At 46.8% G+C, this 20,557-nt stretch overlaps 1 long non-coding RNA gene across 1 annotated transcript; it reads right to left on the bottom strand.

Annotated features, from left to right (window-relative positions):
* Nucleotides 1-1,368: 1,368 nt before the first annotated feature.
* Nucleotides 1,369-10,549, bottom strand: LOC311108875. The gene is made up of 2 exons (XR_014610557.1): nucleotides 10,410-10,549; nucleotides 1,369-1,558 (listed from the first exon to the last, which is right to left on the bottom strand). It is a non-coding gene; the product is annotated as an uncharacterized lncRNA (long non-coding RNA).
* Between the last annotated feature and the right edge of the window lie 10,008 nt (nucleotides 10,550-20,557).

Genomic DNA, 20,557 nt, shown 5'->3' on the forward strand with positions numbered 1-20,557 from the left:
CTTACCTCGGGGAGTTGCAATGATCATGAGAATGGTGAGGAATCAGCCCAGAACTACACGGGAAGATCTTGTCAATGATCTCAAGGCAGCTGGGACCATAATCACCAAGAAAACAATTGGTAACACACTACGCCGTGAAGGACTGAAATCTTGCAGCACCCGCAAGGGCCCCCTGCTCAAGAAAGCACATATACAGGCCCGTCTGAAGTTTGCCAAAGAACATCTGAATGATTCAGAGGAGAACTGGGTGAAAGTGTTGTGGTCAGATAAGACCAAAATCGAGCTCTTTGGCATCAACTCAACTCGCTGTGTTTGGAGGAGGAGGAATGCTGCCTATGACCCTAAGAACACCATCCCCACCGTCAAACATGGAGGTGGAAACATTATGCTTTGGGGGTGTTTTTCTGCTAAGGGGACAGGACAACTTCACCGCATCAAAGGGACGATGCACAGGGCCATGTACCGTCAAATCCTGGGTGAGAACCTCCTTCGCTCAGCCAGGGCATTGAAAATGGGTCGTGGATGGGTATTCCAGCATTTACATTTACATTTTAGTCATTTAGCAGACGCTCTTAACCAGAGCGACTTACAGGAGCAGCATGACACTGACCCTAAACACACGGCCACGGCAACAAAGGAGTGGCTCAAAAAGAAAGACATTAAGGTCCTGGAGTGGCCTAGCCAGTCTCCAGACCTTAATCCAATAGAAAATCTGTGGAGGGAGCTGAAGGTTCGAGTTGCCAAACGTCAGCCTCAAAACCTTAATGACTTGGAGAAGATCTGCAAAGAGGAGTGGGACAAAATCCCTCCTGAGATGTGTGCAAACCTCGTGGCCAACTACAAGAAACGTCTGACCTCTGTGATTGCCATCAAGGGTTTTGCCACCAAGTACTAAGTCATGTTTTACAGAAAGGTCAAATACTTATTTCCCTCATTAAAATGCAAATTAATTTATAACATTTTTGACATGCGTTTTTCTGGATTTTTTTGTTGTTATTCTGTCTCTCACTGTTCAAAAAACCTACCATTAAAATTATAGACTGATCATTTTTTTGTCAGTGGGCAAACATACAAAATCAGCAGGGGATCAAATACTTCTTTCCCTCACTGTATGAGAGAACATTCATAAATCAGCAGAACTTGAATAACCTATTTATTGACACGTTATGTAGTGTCCTGTAATACTTAGTTTGACGTGAGACACCTTCGGTCATTCATAACACATCCATAAAGACTCTATATCGCATGACGCTGTACTTACTAAGAAGTCAGACACCTTTGGTAATTCATAAGACATACATCAATGCTGAATGATGTAAACACAAAATAATTATCACCAACAGCTAAAACAAATCAAAAATAAAAAGACATGTTTAAATGTCCTTTTATTTGTACATTTCTAAAACAATACAAATACATGACGTTTTCAAAAAGTCCAGCAATGCAATTACATTGAACATCACACAGGGCTGTGAACAGTGTAGCTTGTTCCTGAGCTGGCGGACGATTGGTTCTTTACCTCTCTGCCTGTTGGAGGTAACTGCATGTTGGTTCCAACCTTAAAAGTAACAACAAAGAACGTTAGCAGGTCTGTTTTCGGAAATGCATTTATCACACCATCTGGAAAAGGGCATTTCTGTGCTCTACATGCAGAAACTCTACATGGGAAGATGGAAAACTATTATTATACTCCTCTTTCATTTACAAATCTCATGATGTTACTATGTGTCAGTGTAGCTGTAGGTGGGTGTGGTGGTGGAATCAGGCGCAGGACGCAGAACGTTAGTCCAAAAGACTTTAGTAGATGCACAAAACACAAGCACGAATAAATGCCCTGAGGCGAGAACTCCGCACGCAGGCGAAAACAAACGGGCGCACTACACAGGTGCGACAAAACACTCCAAACACTATGGAGTACAGCTCAACCGAGCAAACAGTAGAAGTACTAGCCAACCGCACGACAGTAAAACAAACACACACAACACTTGACAAACACAACGAGAACTTATAGGACACTAATGACACTAAACGATAACAGGTGTAACAACAATCAGACAAAAGCAAACGAACATAGAAACATGCAACGGTGGCAGCTAGTATTCCGGAGACGACGAACGCCGAAGCCTGCCCGAGCAAGGAAGAGAGGCAGCCTCGGCCGAAACCGTGACAGTCAGTGGCGGTTCTAGACACATTTTACTAGGGGGGCCAAGGAGGGGCCAGTGTTTAATCAGGGGGGCACACATAAAGAAACTGGCAACACATGATATTCAAAGATTATAAACTTTATTTTACTTTAAAATCATATGACATTTATTATAACACGTATTTTGTACAAGAGTGCAGATGCAAGAGAGATAGTGCCATAAAAATGAAAAAATAAATAAATAAAAAAATAAAAAAAAGTACAGGGTACAAATACAGGGTTCATATTCAATGTGAACAAAACTCCAGGATACAACAAAGGGTACAACAATGTGCCATTTCCTATTTATGGAAGCCCCACTACTGTGGACAGTTGATTCCACATTTTGTTTTAAGAAAGAAAACTTTGAGTGATTTATAAACAAAACACACTACCCTGTATCCATTTAGGTAAAATAAACCAAATCAGAAAAGAAATTCAATTCAAAGAGGCTTTACTAGCATGACCATATTGACATACAGTATTGCTAAAGCACATAAACAGGGAAACGTGTTACACATTAACATCCAGTAGTCCAATAGGATGCAGACAATAAACATTAAGTTAACATTCGTTTAAAAGCAACAATCATGTCAACACAATGTAGCAATATGAACAACACTGATGGATATCAGCAACAACATGAAAACAAGAATATTACAGCTGTGTGTGTGTGTGTGTGTGTCTGTGTCTTTGTGTACTTCACTGTCAGTTGATGAGCAGGTGTACAAAAAAAGGCTTTACAACATATATGGGCAAGTCCATTTAGGACAGCACATTTCCACCATAGTTCACATTAGGAAAAAATGACAGCATGAATGCTCACTAAACAAACATATACTATATATACCTTTTTATACAATTTTTTTTTCAGTAATTTTTTAAGAGTGAAAGGGAAGTAAGCAATCGCTCATCATAGGATCATACATATTTCAGTTACAATATTAGTTACAATATTAGTGTTAGTTAGATCATCATGTCAAAGCTGGACCTGCAAAGTCTGAACGACACAAGTGTGCAATGATTGGAGTGATTTTGTTTCTTTTTTTTCTTGCTTTGCTTGTTTTCAAAAGGAAAAATCATAGTTGGTAAAAAATAAAATAAACTTTCGTTGAAAGGTATCACACTGTATAATTTACAAATATCTAAAGAGGTTTAGTGGATGCCATAAAACATCTGTGGAGCTTGAAGATTTGTAGTACATAGATGTTTGGCAGAGATAATTCAAAAGAATAAAATCATAAACTCTATCTATCTATCTATCGAGAGAGAGAGAGAGAGAGAGAGAGAGAGAGAGAGAGAGAGAGAGAGAGAGAGAGAGAGAGAGAGAGAGAGAGAGAGAGAGAGAGAGAGAGAGAGAGAGAGAGAGAGAGAGAGAGAGAGAGAGAGAGAGAGAGAGAGAGAGAGAGAGAGAGAGAGAGAGAGAGAGAGAGAGAGAGAGAGAGAGAGAGAGAGAGAGAGAGAGAGAGAGAGAGAGAGAGAAGTGTTTCCTTAGAGCAGTACATGCAGCAATCACTTAATGGAGTGATGTCATAATGGGCCACAAAACTTTGGGGATGTGGATGGAAAGTTACAGGCAGGAGAGGGGAACCAACAGAAGCAGGTCTTGAGACATGAGTTTGCCCCTTTTTGAAAACCTCTTGAGAGAGGATTGGTGGGATATATATACATACATACAAACATACATACACTCTAGTAGTGTGTGGAACTACTGGTACTGTGAGGAAAAAAAGATAGATGATGTAAAATGAAAAATAAAACAAGCTTCAGCTTCTTAAGACACGGTGGGTTCATCTAAGTAGACACATGTAACTTCATGTGGACACCAGACTGTCTTTGTCTACACATCTAACTTCATATGGACCCCAGACCGTCTCTGTTTACACATGTAACTTCATATGGACACCAGACTCTTTGTCTACACATGTAACTTCATATGGGCACCAGACTGTCTCTGTCTACACATGTAACTTCATATGGACACCAGACTGTCTTTGTTTACACATTTAACTTCATATGGGCACCAGACTGTCTCTGTCTACACATGTAACTTCATATGGACACCAGACTGTCTTTGTTTACACATTTAACTTCATATGGGCACCAGACTGTCTCTGTCTACACATGTAACTTCATATGGACACCAGACTGTCTCTGTCTACACATGTAACTTCATATGGACACCAGACTCTTTGTCTACACACGTAACTTCATGTGGACACCAGACTAACTCCATTCATTTTACCGGTGGTATTGAGAACAGATAAACCCACCGTGTCTTAAGAAGCTCAAGCTTATTGTTTTATTGTTCATTATATCTCTTTTTCCTCACAGCGGCACTCATACGCTACGAGCGTATATATCATATAGATACACTACAGCAACAGGATACCGCGGTTGTGCTGTCTGGCAAAACGGTGCGCCACTCTAATTTACCCGTGTAGAACGTTGCCGTGTAGAGCGTTGCATTAGTTCCGCTTTTGGCGCTCGCGTGTAAAATAGTTATAAATTCATAATTTTTTATTTGGTCAGCACGGGGGGGCCACAGGGGTGGCCAGGGACATTTCCAGGGAGGCACGGGCCTCCCCTGGCCTCCGTGTAAAACCGCCACTGGTGACAGTACCCCCCCCTTGACGCGCGGCTCCAGACGTGCGCCGACTCCGGCCTCGGGGACGACCAGGAGGACGCGGAGCAGGGTGCGTCGGGTGCCCACGATGGAATTCCGTCAGGAGAGACGGGTCCAAAATGTCTCTCCTCGGCACCCAGCACCGTTCCTCCGGGCCGTACCCCTCCCACTCCACTAGATATTGGAGACCCCCCATCCGACGTCTCGAATCCAAGATGGACCGCACGGAGTACGCCGGTGCCCCCTCGATGTCCAATGGGGGCGGAGGAGTCTCCCTGATCTCACTTTCTTGGAGTGGGCCAGCTACCACCGGCCTGAGAAGAGACACATGGAACGAGGGGTTAATACTTTTATACTCAACAGGTAGTTGTAATTTGTAACACACCTCGTTCAATCTTCTCAGGACTTTAAATGGCCCTACAAACCGCCGACCCAGTTTCCGACAGGGCAGGCGGAGGGGCAGGTTTCTGGTAGAGAGCCAGACTCGATCACCAGGTGCGTACACCGGTCCCTCACTGCGGTGGAGATCGGCGCTCGCCTTTTGACGACGGAGGGCCCGCTGCAGGTGGACGTGTGCAGCGTTCCATGTCTCCTCCGAGCGCCGCACCCACTCATCCACCGCAGGAGCCTCGATCTGGCTCTGCTGCCAAGGTGCCAGAACCGGCTGGTAACCTAACACACATTGGAAAGGGGTTAGGTTAGTGGAGGAATGGTGTAGGGAATTCTGGGCCATTTCGGCCCAGGGAACGTACCTTGCCCACTCCTCCGGCCGGTCCTGGCAGTATGTTCTAAGAAACCTACCCACATCCTGGTTCACACGTTCCACCTGCCCATTACTCTCCGGGTGGTAACCCGAGGTGAGGCTCACCGAGACCCCCAACCGCTCCATAAAAGCTCTCCAGACTCTGGAGGTAAATTGGGGACCTCGATCAGACACAATATCCTCGGGTACCCCGTAGTGCCGGAACACATGGGTGAATAGCGCTTCGGCGGTTTGCAGGGCAGTAGGAAGGCCCGGCATAGGGAGAAAACGACAGGCCTTAGAAAACCGGTCCACAACGACCAGTATAGTGGTATTCCCCTGTGAAGGAGGAAGGTCAGTGAGGAAATCCACCGAGAGGTGAGACCATGGTCGTTGTGGAACGGGCAGGGGTAGTAACTTACCCCTAGGCAGATGTCTAGGCGCCTTACACTGGGCGCACACCGAGCAGGAGGAAACATAAACCCTCACATCCCTCGCCAACGTGGGCCACCAGTACTTGGCACTAAGACAGTGCACTGTCCGGCCGATACCAGGGTGTCCAGAGGAGGGTGACGTGTGAGCCCAATAGATCAATCGATCCCGAACCTCGAGCGGAACGTACTTCCGACCCTCCGGGCATTGAGGTGGACTAGGGTCGGTGCGTAACGCCCGCTCGAGTTCAGCATCGACCTCCCACACTACCGGTGCCACCAGACAAGACTCTGCAGTATGGGAGTGGGCTCCACGGACCTCTCCTCCGTGTCATACCGCCGAGACAGTGCGTCTGCCTTATCGTTCTGTGACCCAGGGATGTACGTGATCTTAAATATGAACCGGGTCAAAAACATAGTCCACCTCGCCTGGCGAGGGTTCAGTCTCCTCGCTGCCCGGATGTACTCCAGGTTACGGTGGTCCGTCAAAATGAGGAAAGGGTGTTGAGCCCCCTCAAGCCAGTGCCTCCACACCTTTAGGGCCTGTACCACGGCTAACAGCTCCCTGTCCCCTACGTCATAATTTCGCTCCGCCGGACTGAGCTTCTTGGAAAAAAAAGCACAGGGGCGGAGTTTAGGTGGCGCGCCGGACCGTTGCGACAGCACGGCTCCTATACCGGCCTCTGACGCGTCCACCTCTACCTGAAATGGTAAAGAGGGATCCGGATGTGCCAGCACCGGGGCCGAGGTAAACAGGTCCTTCAGCCTCCCAAACGCCCTGTCCGCCTCGGCTGACCACTGCAGACGCACCGGACCCCCCTTCAAAAGAGACATTATGGGAGCTGCCACCTGTCCAAAACCCCGGATAAACCTCCGGTAGTAATTCGCAAAACCCAAAAACTGCTGCACCTCCTTCACAGTGGTTGGCGTTTGCCAATTACGCACGGCTGACACCCGGTCTACCTCCATCTTCACCCCTGACGCAGACAACTGATAACCCAAAAAGGAGACCGACTCCTGGAAAAACAGACACTTCTCTGCCTTGACATACAGGTCGTGCTCCAACAGCCTCCGCAACACTCGGCGCACCAGGGCCACATGCTCGACTCGGGTAGGCGAGTACACGAGAATGTCATCTATGTACACGACCACCCCCTGCCCCTGCATGTCCCTGAAGATCTCATCCACGAATGATTGGAAAACTGAAGGAGCGTTCATCAACCCGTATTGCATGACAAGATACTCGTAATGGCCCGAGGTGGTACTAAAGGCTGTCTTCCATTCATCGCCCCCCCTAATGCGCACCAAGTTGTACGCGCTCCTGAGATCTAATTTAGTGAAGAAACGCGCCCCGTGCAATGACTCCGTCATGGTCGCAATCAGCGGGAGTGGATAACTGTACTTCACCGTGATCTGATTGAAACCACGGTAATCAATGCACGGGCGTAACCATCCTTTTTCTTCACAAAAAAGAAACTCGAGGACACGGGGGAAGTGGAGGGCCGTATGTATCCTTGTCTCAGAGATTCGTCTATGTAAGTCTCCATAGCTCTCTTCTCCTCCTGAGACAGAGGATACACATGGCTCCGTGGGAGCGCAGCTCCTGCCTGGAGGTCTATCGCACAATCTCCCTGCCTATGGGGAGGCAACTGCGTCGCCCTCGACTTACTGAACACAATAGCCAAATCCCCATACTCAGGGGGAACGTGCAATGCGGGCACCTGGTTTTGACTCTCCACCGAGGTAGCCCCTACGGAAACGCCTAAACATCGACCCACACACTGGGCAGACCACTCCATCAGAGCCCTCTCCTGCCACGAAATAGACGGGTTATGGGTACTCAACCAGGGCATGCCCAGCACCACCGGATACGCAGGCGAGTCGATCAGAAATAGCTGGATCATCTCCTGATGACCCCCCTGCGTACACATCCTAAGTGGCGCCGTGACCTCCCTGATCAAGCCCGCACCCAACGGACGGCTATCTAGGGCATGAACGGGGAAGGGGAACGTCAACAGGGAGAAGGGAAATCCCTAAGGCTAAACAAAATCTCTTATCAACAAAATTCCCAGCCGCGCCTGAATCTACCAGAGAGCTCTGGGTGAGTGGGGCGCCTACTCACCTGGAAGGGCTCCCCAGTGCGGGGCCTGTCGTCTTCTCCCCGAGGAGGCCATCCCCAGCACCTAGCCGCGGTGTGTCCTCCCCGACCACAGTTGGTGCAGGAGATGGACCCCCTCGTACTCCGACCCCTCCTCTCTCTAGCGCCAGCGCCCCCGAGCTCCATGGGGCACGGCTCGGAGGCGCTGGAGGGTGAAATGGACGGACCCCCCTCGGGACATCCGCGGGTAGCTAGCAGGGTATCCAGCCTGATGGACATGTCGACTAACTGGTCGAACGAGAGGCTGGTGTCCTGACAGGCCAGCTCCCTACGGACGTCCTCACGTAGACTACAGCGGTAGTGATCAATGAGGGCCCGCTCATTCCACCCTGCATCCGCCGCTAGAGTCCGGAATTCCAACGCAAACTCCTGGGCACTCCTCCTCCCCTGCCGGAGGCAGAACAGACGCTCCCCCGCCGCTTTCCCCTCCGGGGGATGGTCAAACACCGCCCTGAAGCGGCGGGAGAACTCGGCGTACGTGATGGTAGTAGCGTCTATTCTCCTCCACTCAGCGTTGGCCCACTCTAACGCTTTGCCGGAAAGGCAGGAGATCAGGGCGGACACGCTCTCGTGTCCCGAGGGCGCCGGGTGCACGGTGGCCAGGTAAAGCTCCACCTGGAGAAGGAAGCCCTGACACCCGGCAGCGGTCCCATCGTAGGCCCTCGGGAGCGAGAGTCGAACTCCTCTGGGTTCCGGAGCGGGAAGGGGCTGACTTGCCGATGGTGAGGGCAGGGAAGATGGCGTTGGGGGTGTCCCTCGGGTCTCCCAGCATTGGAGGGTGGTGATCTCCTCCTGCAGGGCGGACCCCATCCGCAGGATCTGGTCATTCTGCTCCCGGACTCTGTCCTCCAACGTCTCCTGTGCGGCTGCGGCTCCTGCTGATTCCAATCGAGCGGGTGTGTGTTTCTGTCAGTGTAGCTGTAGGTGGGTGTGGTGGTGGAATCAGGCGCAGGACGCAGAACGTTAGTCCAAAAGACTTTAGTAGATGCACAAAACACAAGCACGAATAAATGCCCTGAGGCGAGAACTCCGCACGCAGGCGAAAACAAACGGGCGCACTACACAGGTGCGACAAAACACTCCAAACACTATGGAGTACAGCTCAACCGAGCAAACAGTAGAAGTACTAGCCAACCGCACGACAGTAAAACAAACACACACAACACTTGACAAACACAACGAGAACTTATAGGACACTAATGACACTAAACGATAACAGGTGTAACAACAATCAGACAAAAGCAAACGAACATAGAAACATGCAACGGTGGCTGCTAGTATTCCGGAGACGACGAACGCCGAAGCCTGCCCGAGCAAGGAAGAGAGGCAGCCTCGGCCGAAACCGTGACACTATGAGATGTGGCTGTATATAGGGGGGGTTGTATTTAGCTGAGCCTGCTAGCTAGCTACATTTAGCTTAGCTAGCAATTGCTATGAAGTCACAGATTTTTTAAAAAAATAACAACTGAGGTAGCTACAGCTTTCCACTAAATGTTGGAACATTGCTGCGGGGACTTGCTTCCATTCAGCCACAAGAGCATTAGTGAGGTCGGGCACTGATGTTGGGCGATTAGGCCTGACTCGCAGTCGGTGTTCCAATTAATCCCAAAGGTGTTCGATGGGGTTGAGGTCAGGGCTCTGTGCAGGCCAGGCAAGTTCTCCCACACTTTACAGTTTGCACTATGCCAGTTGGAATCAGTGCCGTTTAAGATGAAGGAGGACATTTTTTTATTTTTTATGAGCATGGCCTTATTTCTATTACAGCCTATAGGATGACTGTCATTCATATTCCTATCCATCCAGTTCAATGTAACAGCGATAGGTTTAGGCTACTACATGACACTCTAATTTTCCCAATACCCATCACGAGGTTGCTACTACCTAGCCTACGAATAAAAGATTACAACGTAGGTGCACACAGGTCGAGAGAAAATGTTGAGGTGACACACTGCAAGGTTACTGTCGTCCTCCTGGGGCGGTATAAAAATTGGAGTAGGTCAATGGTGTCTGGGAGTTGATGTGTGCCATAACCAGCCTTTCAAAGCACTTCATGATTACAGATCTGAATGCTACAGGGCGGTAGTCATTGTGGCATGAAGCCTTAGAGTTATTGGGAACAGTAATGATGGTGGTCAGTTTAAGACGTGGGGATTAGACTGGGACAAGGAAAGGTTGAAAATGATTGTGAATATGCCTGCCAGGTGTTCTGGGCATATACCGTCTGGTCCAGCGGCTTTGCCAATGTTGACCTGATTAAAGACCTTACTCACGTCGGCCTCAGAGAGCTGTGTCGGTGGGGGCCCTCACATATGGCATATCCTAATGAAGCTGGTGAAGGAGGTGGATAGCTCGTCGACGTTATCGGCGCAGTCTCTGAACATATTCCAATCAGCTCCTGTAGCATAATCTCTGATTCCGATGACCATTTCTCAACGGAGTGAGTCACGGATACTTCCTGTTTGAGCTTCCGCTCGTAAACAGGAAGCAGGAGTATGGAGTCATGATCTGATTTGCCGAATGGGGAACGAGGGAGGGTCTTGTATGCTTGCTTGTGGGTAGAGTAACAGTGGTCTAGGACTTTATCGCCCCTAGTGGCGAAGGACGAGTAGAAATCGAAGCTGAAGCCGGCATTGAGGAAAGGAAATGCCGATCTGATGTTCAAAAGTTATTGTCGGTTATAAGAAATTATATCTGATACATTTTGTGAAAATAAAGTAAAAATAAACTTCAAAAGAATCACAAAATAGCAAATCTAGGTCGGTGCTCACAACAGAGTGGCCATACAGTACGGCACCATCTTGATTTAAATTCCAGCCTCATTATAGGCTGGAACATATAGATAGAGAGGTCAATTTGCATTTATATTGTTTCAGGAGAAGTATTGTAAATTAATCAACGCTTTTGGACACAGGCACACTAACACTCTCTGTCTCCTTCCCTCGTGCTCTCACACAGACAGGCACATAAAAATGTTTTTGATCATCACACCTAGAGAAAAAGCCTCTCATTCAAGTCTCTGAAATACTGTATACCCGGATTTTAAAGGTCCAATTCAGCCGTTTTTATCTCAATATCAAACAATTTATGTGTGTCACGGATTCAGCCGAGGCTGCTCCTCCTCCTTGCTCAGGCAGGCTTCGGCGTTCGTCGTCACCGGAGTACTAGCTGCTACCGATCCATGTTTCTGGGTTAGACTTGTTATGTCTTGATTATGTACACCTGTTTCCCATTATGTTGTATTGTCTTCCCTATTTAACCCTCTGTCGTACACTGTGTGTTGTGTGTGATTGTATTCGTGATCAGCTGTCGTTAGTGTGCGGGTTATTTTCCTCCCTGTGTGGAGATTGTATATGCTCAGTTTTACTTTCAAGTAAAGTACGTTTCGGATAAGCTCTGTGTCCTGCGTTTGACTTCGCCCACCGCAATTCACTGACGCCTTTGACACTGTGTAACATTTAAGTACCTTACTGTGAGGGAGGAAAGATGGCGGACTGAAGATGGCGGTGCAGAATGCCTCGTGAATGCCTCATGAAAAAGCATAGAAATGAATGTCCCTAAATGGACCAAATAATAGTACTATTACGCTGATCTGCTCAGTCGTGGGCAACAACATAAAAACTGGATAATAACTCAAAATAACTTGTCAGGCAACAATATATTATAGACAAACACTACCAACGCAGGCAAAACAAAAACATGGCGGACAGTAAACACGAAAAGAATGGAGAAACAACCAAAAATTATAATAATAAGAGATTCTTCGACTGACACGGATGACCTATTTTCACCACCCTGTACGGTAAGTGTGGAGACCGAACTGCTAAAATCTATAAATGAGAAATTAGGCGTACTTGAGTTAATCTGTTAAGATATTCATGAGATGAAGGCGAGCCTTGAAAATGAGTGATGACAAAGCAGCGACACTGGAAAAATAAACTAAAAAGCTGAAGGTTACAGTCATTGTTATCAAAGCTGACGTTAATGAACTTAAAAGAGAAAACAAGTTGTTCATAGAATCACTACTTGTTATACAGACTAGATCACGAAAATCTGGTGCTTAAAGAGGATGAAGGTGAAGATCCAGAGAGAGTGGTGAAAGATTTCATGGTTAAAGAACTGCAGATCCCAGGAGACACTGTCGACCAAATTAAACTCGAACGCATACATCGTTTCGGACAGAGAGGACAACGGTACGAACACCCAGTCGTTGCCAAATGTGCATCCTTTAAAGATAAAATAATGGTTATAAGCCTGGGCAAAAGACTCGCCGGCTTTAAAATAGGCGATCAGTTACCAAAGGAAATCGCAGAACGAGGCAAAGTACCGTATCCACTCTTCAAAGACAATAGACTAAAACGGAGACGTGTAGCTCTCGTAGTCGACAAGCTATACGTTGCTAACCATCTGTTCCGAGACACCAAGACCACTCCATGGCTATTCGAAATAAAATGGAACATCCAACACAATTAATGGTAGGGATTTTAATATATATATATATATATATATATATATATATATATATATATATATATATATATATTAGGGCTGTCAAATGATTAAAATTTTTAATCAAATTAATCAGAATTTTCAGTGGATTAATCATGATTAATCACTATTTGCAATTACACCTGAATCCTAACCATTTTTTTTCTGAAATGCATACCAAAAGATAAATAACAGGACACAGATACATAATTTTCAGTGAGTCCGCTGTCAGCAAGACTCACTGTGACACTTCTCTGCACCATGTGAGCGACACAGTTCATGTGTTCATAGCGTGTAAGTCGAATTGCGGCAACCATGTTGCGTGCACTGTCAGTCCCAATGGTTGTAGTCTTGCCCTCGATGTCCCACTAACGTGCAACAGACAGGAACTGTTCTTTACAAGCCTCCGCAAAATGACGCTCCTCAGTTTTTAATATAGTCAGCGCAAAAGACTTCAGTTCCCACGTGTCACTGATTAAATGTGCAGTTACTCCGAGGTAATTGTTGTTACTCACTGATGTCCAATGGTCTCCTGTCAGGGCGATATGATTTACTTGAGCCAAGACCTCTTTCCTTTTTTCTTTTTCGTTTTCATAGAGCTCGTGGATTTTCTTCATAACTGTGGCTCTTGACGGTGGCTTATAGAATGAGTCTTGAGACGCCACTTGCCAAACATCAAGGAAACCTGAGTCTTCTACAATGCTAATGGGTCTACAATCCTTTGCAATCCATTTTGCTATTGTGTTGGTCAAATTATCTGAGGTTGATTTTGTTAATTGCCTGCAAACATTCAGCGTGGTCTGGCGCAAACCACTTGCTGAATCTGACGGCCCAGCAAACGCATGTTTGGCGTTGACATGGTACTTCAAGCTTGAACAGCTCCGGTGAAATTGAAACTCCTTCTTACAAATCTTGCAAATAACCTTGTACTTGTTAACTGTACCATCATCATTCTTTTTATATTTGAATCCGTCAATAGGCCCACTTTGCTCACCTTGCTCCATCTCGCCTCTAGCTCCCAACCACTTTCCTGACCTGAATAATTTGTCACACTGCGCATGCGTGAAATGCGTTAAAAAAATTGACGTAATTAACAGCAAACAACTAATTAACGTCGTTAACGCGCTATTTTTGACAGCCCTAATATATATATATATATATATATATATAATAAACTGAAATAATAAAATATAAAATTGTTTAATAAATTATAGTTACACTATACTATTCAAGTTATGGAATATTGTAAAATAATTTGAATTCCTATTTTTGTTTTTTGTATAGTATTTATAAATAGAAAATTCATGAAATTCATTAAATAATAAATCCCCAACTACAAGGAACTGGAAAACAGAAGTACCCAAGGCCCGAAATTAGGCAGGAATCAACTATGTAGAAATAAACATGACAAACAGAGGACATAAAAGGCACAGGATGTGGTTATGTATGGGTGTATATGTGGGGGGAGTGCGGGTGTGTAGGAAGATGGGGTGCCTGTGTGTTTTGTGTGTTTGGAAAAGTGTGATGAGTTAATTGAGTGAGTAAGGAAAATGGTTACAAATGCCAGAGCCCATCTGTGTCTGCGAGCAGGGGTTGTGACAGAGTGAGAGTCTTCACTCTTGCGCAGATATGGGATATACATTTTACAATGAAAGTAAAAAATATATAGTTTGTTTATTTTTGTCCTATCATGATGGAACGGTGCCAACCCTATATCCTTGACACCGAACTGAGCGACCCACCCACTAAGGAGAAGTCCTTAGAATGTTTAAAAAAGGTATAATCTTTGTAAATGATATCATCGGTAGGACTGGTGGAGTTATGACGCACATGCAGCTAACAAAAACATATGGAAATGTCTGCTCTACCCAAAATTACAACCAAATAATGGCAGCTTTACCGCAAAAATGGAAGAGGAAAGTGGAAGGGGGAGAAAGTAAGGAACTTGTCTGTCGGCCTTGCATTAAAGAACATAATTGGTTAAGGAAAACTGTGATAAATAAAAAAATATATCAGTTTCACTTAAGGACCAAAGGATTGACAGCCGTCCCATATAGATTGCAAAATAGTTGGGAAGAGATCTTTGATGTACCGATCCCATGGCATAGTGTTTATGAACTGACACGCAAAACGACACCGGATTCAAAAATTAGAATCTTTCAATTTAAATTATTATATAAAATCCTTGCTACCAATAGAATGTTATTTATATGGGGGATACAATCTTCCCAGCTCTGCAGATTTTGCTGTGAAGAGACGGAATCATTGGACCATTTGTTTTGGTTCTGTCCATTTGTAGCTTGTTTTTGGACACTGGTCCAGGAATGGCTAAAGGATTGCAATATTTACCTGGAACTAACCTTGCAGATAGCATTACTGGGTGATCTGAAAAGTCATAGTCAATCAATCAATAATATAATAATACTTTTAGCAAAGCTGTTTATTTTTAACTCTCAATCTGTAGAAGCAATGAGAATAGAAAGGTTCAGAACTTTTGTAAAACATCACAGTACGGTTGAAATATATATGGCAAATAGAAATCCGATATGGATGGTGTTAAGAGATAGATGGGAGGTATTGAATAGAGTTGAAGGATGGGACTAATAACAAATAACAACAAATAATAACAAAGATAGCTAATAATGTAAAGCATACTGTGTCCATAATAAGTATATAGGCTGTATGTTGGGAGCTTTTGGGAAAGAGCACAGTTAGAAAGATATGGCATATAGAAGCAAACCGGATGGACATCATGAAAACGATCGGAGAGGTTGAGAGTAGAAGTAGTTCAGGAGCAAAAAATAAATAAATAATAATAATAATAATAATAATGATATATATGTATGTATGTATGTATGTATATGTATATATATATGTATATATATAATAGAATTATTGTAAAATTAACTGTGTCCATAAGGTGTAGATAGTAAGTATAGACCGGAAGTAGAGGCCTGGGCATTGTTGTTCACTAATTTACTCCAAGTAGGGAAAGGATGGTGGGGTTGAAAAGTAATAAAGGGGAGTATATATATAAAAAAATATATATATATAAAAAAAAAATATATATAAAAAAAAAAAAATAAAAAAAAAAAATAAAAAAAAAATAAGGAGAAGACCTTATCCGTTTTATAGGCCTACTGCAAGTAGCCTACGCAGCCATGACAGACAAGTGAATGCGGTCAGAGACCCACTAAAGCCCCTTAAAGAGTCTGAGTCTGCCTGGCAGGGTAGGTCCAAAAGCCAAAGCCCCCGGATCGGTGAGCATAATATACAATGATTTTCTCAAAGCTGCTAATGAGAAACTTGTTGACCTCGCACCTAGCCGGTAGGAATTCCGGTGGAGTACCCCCACCCAGGTAGTGGCAGTGCTGGCAACACTGGATGCAGTAACCCATGGGGAGGGGGTCACACTCGGACAATCAGAGATGGGGCATATTATTGTGACCCCTGGCGGCACAGAATAATTAAACTGTCTGACTGCACAGAGGTGCTTGGGGAGATGGGTCACAACAAGGGGACCAGCGTGTGTGTGGGAAGGGAGGTATACAAGCTCCATCAGCTAGGACTAGATGTTGGTTAATCAAATCTTCCCATTCCTTCTCAATTTGGCTTCTTAAACAACCAAACTGTATACGCATTCACACAACAAGTCTTCTCTTGAGTTGGGCTCGGGGATGGAACAACTGTTGAACATTTGAGTTGTGGTTGTGTGTCGTTGTGTGTGTGTGTGTGTGTGTGTGTGTGTGTAGGTTGATCTGTGGGTGGAAAGGGGAGAGAGAGGCAGAGGTGTTTGTTTGGGAGGGGTGGGGTGAGTGAGTGTATGCATTCCACATCTGTTGATACAAATGTAGAATTCCTACTACCGGCCGTCGTTATGGTAACAATCCTTTGTAGAAGTGCTCATATTATTCCACGTATTATTCGTCAATTGTGGGAATAAATTAAGACGTGGGAGATTTTTTTTAAAATGTGTATTCAGACCCCTTGACTTTTTCCACATTTTGTTACGTTACAGCCATATTCAAAAATGGATTGTTTTTTTAAAACAAATATCATCAATCTACACACAATACTCCATAATGACAAAGCAAAAACTGGTTTTTAGAAATGTGTGCAAAAATATTTTAAAAAATATCACATTTTATAAGTATTCAGATCCTTTACTCAGTACTTTGTTGAAGAACCTTTGGCAGCGATTACAGCCTTGAGTCTTCTTGGGTATGACGCTACAAGCTCGGCACACGTATTTGTGGAGTTTCTCCCATTCTTCTCTGCAGATCCTCTCAAGCTCTGTCAGGTTGGATGGGGAGCGTTGCTGCACAGCTATTTTCAGGTCTCTCCAGAGATGTTTGATTGGGTTCAATTCCAGGATCTGCCTGGGCCACTCAAGGACATTCACAGACTTGTCCCGAAGCCACTCCTGCTTTGTCTTGGCTGTGTGCTTAGGGTCATTGTCCTGTTGGAAGGTGAACCTTCTTCCCAGTCTGAGGTCCTGAGCGCCCTGGAGCAGGTTTTCAACAATGATCTCTCTGTACTTTGCTCCTTTCCCTCGATCCTGACTAGTCTCCCAGTCCCTGCCGCTGAAAAACATCCCCACAGCATGATGCTGCCATCACCATGCTTCACCATGCCTCCTTGTAGCTCAGTTGGTAGAGCATGGCGTTTGCAACGCCAGGGTTGTGGGTTCGTTTCCCACGGGGGGGCAGTATGAAAATGTATGCACTCTCTACCTGTAAGTTGCTCTGTATAAGAGTGTCTGCTAAATGTCTAAAATGTAAAAAAAATATGAATTATGCCAGGTCTCCTCCAGAAGTGACGCTTGGCATTCAGGATAAAGAGTTCAATCTTGGTTTTATCAGACAAGATAATCTTTTTTCTCATGGTCTGAGATGTCCTTTCTGTGCCTTTTGGAAAACTCCAAACGGGCTGTCATGTGCCTTTTACTGAGGAGTGGCTTCAGTCTGGCCACTCTACCATAAAGGCCTGATTGTGGAGTGCTGCAGAGATGGTTGTCCTTCTAGAAGGTTCTCCCATCTCCACAGATGAACTCTGGAGCTCTGTCAGAGTGACCATCAGGTTCTTGGTCACGGTCAAGGGCTGATGTAAGTGTGGTGTGGAAGTCAGGCGCAGGACACCGAAGCTTAGTCCAACAAAGTTTCCTAGTTAACCACTAGGCAAAAATACAATAAACGGCCTCATAAACACACAGAGGCGAGCGATTACGCAAACTGTGCGTAAACACCAAAACAACAAACAGAGCAAACACGCAGCACTAACTGACATGCGAAAACAACACACAACCTAACCAATACAAAACAGGCAACTTATAGAACACATAATCAGACACAAACGGACACAGGTGCAATAGACAGACAAAAGCAATCAAACATAGAAACATTCAACGGTGGCAGCTAGTACTCCGGGGACGACGAACGCCGAAGCCTGCCCGAACAAGGAGGAGGAGCAGCCTCGGCAGAATCCGTGACAGTACCCCCCACTTGACGCGCGGCTCCAGCCGTGCGCCGACCTCGGCCTCGGGGACGGCCAGGAGGACGCGGACCCGGGCGCGTGGGATACCCACGGTGGAACTCAGTCAGGAGGAATGGATCTAGGATGTCCCTCCTAGGCACCCAGCACCGTTCCTCCGGACCGTACCCCTCCCACTCCACGAGATACTGGAGACCACTCATCCGGCGCCTCGAATCCAAGATGGTCCGGACCCTGTACGCCGGGGCCCCCTCGATGTCCAAAGGGGGCGGAGGGGTCTCTCCTATCTCATCTTCTTGGAGTGGGCCAGCTACCACCGGCCTGAGAAGAGACACATGGAACGAGGGGTTAATATTCTTGTAATCAATAGGCAGTTGTAACCTGTAACACACCTCGTTCAATCTTCTCAGGACTTTAAAGGGCCCCACAAACCGCCGACCCAGCTTCCGGCAGGGCAGGCGGAGGGGCAGGTTTCGAGTCGAGAGCCAGACTCGATCTCCCGGTGCGTATACCGGTCCCTCACTGCGGTGGCGATCGGAGCTCGCCTTTTGTCGACTGATGGCCCGCTGCAGATGGACATGTGCAGCGTCCCACGTCTCCTCCGAGCGCCGAATCCACTCATCCACCGCAGGGGCCTCGATCTGGCTCTCGTGCCATGGTGCCAGGACCGGCTGATACCCTAAAATACACTGGAAAGGTGTTAAATTGGTGGAGGAGTGGCGGAGAGAGTTCTGGGCCATCTCTGCCCAGGGGATATACCTAGACCACTCCTCAGGCCGGCCCTGGCAATAGGACCTCAGAAACCTACCCACATCCTGGTTGACTCGTTCAACCTGCCCATTGCTCTCTGGGTGGTACCCCGAGGTAAGGCTCACCGAGACCCCCAAGCGTTCCATGAACGCCCCCCAGACTCTGGAGGTGAACTGGGGACCTCGGTCAGACACAATATCCTCGGGGACCCCATAGTGCCGGAACATGTGGGTAAATAGGGCCTCAGCGGTCTGTAGGGCAGTAGGGAGACCCGGCATTGGGAGGAGACGACAGGCCTTGGAAAACCGATCCACAACGACCAAAATGGTGGTATTCCACTGGGAGGGGGGAAGGTCGGTCACAAAATCCACCGAGAGGTGGGACCATGGTCGTTGTGGAACGGGCAGGGGATGTAACTTTCCCCTGGGCAAATGTCTAGGCGCCTTACACTGGGCGCACACCGAGCAGGAGGAGACATAAACCCTCACATCCCTAGCTAACGTTGGCCACCAGTATTTCACGCTAAGGCAGTGCACTGTCCGGCCAATACCTGGATGTCCAGAGGAGGGTGATGTATGAGCCCAATAAATAAGGCGGTCACGAACCTCGAGCGGAACGTACGTCTGCCCCACAGGACACTCGGGGGGAGTAGGGTCAGTACGCAGTGCCCGCTCGATCTCCGCATCGACCTCCCACACAACCGGAGCCACCAGACAAGACTCCGGCAGTATGGGAGTAGGCTCGATGGACCTCTCCTCTGTGTCATACCGCCGGGACAGGGCGTCTGCCTTACCGTTCTGGGACCCTGGGATGTATGTGATCTTAAAAACAAACCGGGTCAGGAACATGTTCCACCTAGCCTGACGAGGGTTCAATCTCCTAGCTGCCCGGATGTACTCCAGGTTACGGTGGTCAGTCAGAATGAGGAAAGGTTGTTGAGCCCCCTCAAGCCAATGCCTCCACACCTTTAGGGCCTGGACTACAGCCAACAACTCCCTGTCCCCTACGTCATAATTACGCTCCGCCGAGCTGAGCTTCTTAGAGTAGAACGCACAGGGGCGGAGCTTGGGTGGCGTGCCGGACCGTTGCGACAGGATTGCCCCAATACCGGCCTCGGACGCGTCTAACTCAACTTGAAATGGTAAAGCGGGGTCCGGATGCGCCAGCACCGGAGCCGAAGTGAACAGGTTCTTCAGTCTAACAAATGCCCTGTCCGCTTCAGCTGACCACTGCAAACGCACCGGACCCCCCTTTAGCAGGGACGTAATGGGAGCTGCCACCTGTCCAAAGCCCCGGATAAACCTCCGGTAGTAATTAGCAAAACCCAAAAACTGCTGCACCTCTTTTACAGTGGTTGGAGTTTGTCAATTACGCACGGCCGACACACGGTCAACCTCTATCTTCACACCAGACGCGGACAATCGATAACCCAAAAAGGAGATGGACTCCTGGAAAAACAGGCATTTCTCTGCCTTAACATACAAGTCATGCTCCAACAGCCTCCTCAATACTCGGCGCACCAGGGCTACATGCTCGGCTCGGGTAGAAGAGTACACTAGGATGTCGTCAATGTATACTACCACACCCTGCCCATGCATGTCCCGGAAAATCTCGTCAACAAAGGATTGGAAGACTGAAGGAGCATTCATTAACCCGTATGGCATGACGAGATACTCGTAATGACCCGAGGTGG

Source organism: Coregonus lavaretus (assembly GCF_964263955.1).
Source record: "Coregonus lavaretus genome assembly, chromosome: 34".
NCBI lineage: Eukaryota > Metazoa > Chordata > Actinopteri > Salmoniformes > Salmonidae > Coregonus > Coregonus lavaretus.